The 1128-nt window shown below is 50.8% G+C and overlaps 1 non-coding gene across 1 annotated transcript; it reads left to right on the forward strand.

Annotated features, from left to right (window-relative positions):
* Positions 1-668: 668 nt before the first annotated feature.
* On the forward strand, positions 669-741 carry trnar-ccu (transfer RNA arginine (anticodon CCU)). The gene has a single exon. It is a non-coding gene; the product is annotated as a tRNA-Arg (tRNA).
* Positions 742-1128: the final 387 nt, after the last annotated feature.

Genomic DNA, 1128 nt, shown 5'->3' on the forward strand with positions numbered 1-1128 from the left:
CCCATTTCACCCCCGTGTCCCATTTCACCCCATGTCCCATTCCCCCCATGTCCCATTTCACCCCCATGTCCCATTTCACCCCCATGTCCCATTCCCCCCATGTCCCATTTCACCCCCATGTCCCATTCCCCCATGTCCCATTTCACCCCCGTGTCCCATTTCACCCCCGTGTCCCATTTCACCCCCATGTCCCATTCCCCCCCCATGTCCCATTTCACCCCCGTGTCCCATTTCACCCCCATGTCCCATTCCCCCCCATGTCCCATTTCACCCCCATGTCCCATTCCCCCCGTATCCCAATCCCCCCATGTCCCCCTCCCCCCATGTCCCATTCCCCCCATGTCACATTTCCCCCTCCCCTGTGTCCCATTCCCCCCCCATGTCCCAGTTCACCCCCGTGTCCCATTTCACCCCCATGTCCCATTCCCCCATGTCCCATTCCTCCCGTATCCCAATCCCCCCATGTCCCCCTCCCCCCATGTCCCATTCCCCCCATGTCACATTTCCCCCTCCCCCATGTCCCATTCCTCCCCCATGTCGCATTCCGCCCCTCCCCCCGTGTTCCATTCTTCCTGTGACCGGTTCCCCAATGACTTTGCTGAGTAGTTGCTGCGCCCTCTGCTGGATAAAGCGTTAAGTAAGCTGTCGGCAGGTTTTGGAGCCGTGCTGCCCCAGTGGCCTAATGGATAAGGCACTGGCCTCCTAAGCCAGGGATTGTGGGTTCGAGTCCCATCTGGGGTGAAATTCATTTTTCACTTAAGAATTTGATGTTCCTTTTGATTTTTAAGTTCACACTTTCATTTACTGCTCTTCTAATGAAGAATCCAGCCATTTTATTTTTTAAACTTACATATTAATTGAGAAATTCAGACCACAATTTAATGGGAATTTCTCTTCACTGGTGTTGAATTTCAGCCCAGTCTTCAACAGTCTTACTGTTCAATGAAAAAAAAATTGGGTTACAAAATGCTCAATTAACCACCAATAGAATCTGCACAGAGCTGATTAGTGACAGGAAATACATTGTCTTCCTGTAACGTCTACAACAAACTCGTTATTGTCTTCCTCCTGACTGCATTGAAATCTCGAGTTATTACTAACACATTCTTTTCCAGGACCTCAACTTTA

Source organism: Heterodontus francisci, chromosome 23, assembly GCF_036365525.1.
Source record: "Heterodontus francisci isolate sHetFra1 chromosome 23, sHetFra1.hap1, whole genome shotgun sequence".
In the NCBI taxonomy this organism is placed as follows: domain Eukaryota; kingdom Metazoa; phylum Chordata; class Chondrichthyes; order Heterodontiformes; family Heterodontidae; genus Heterodontus; species Heterodontus francisci.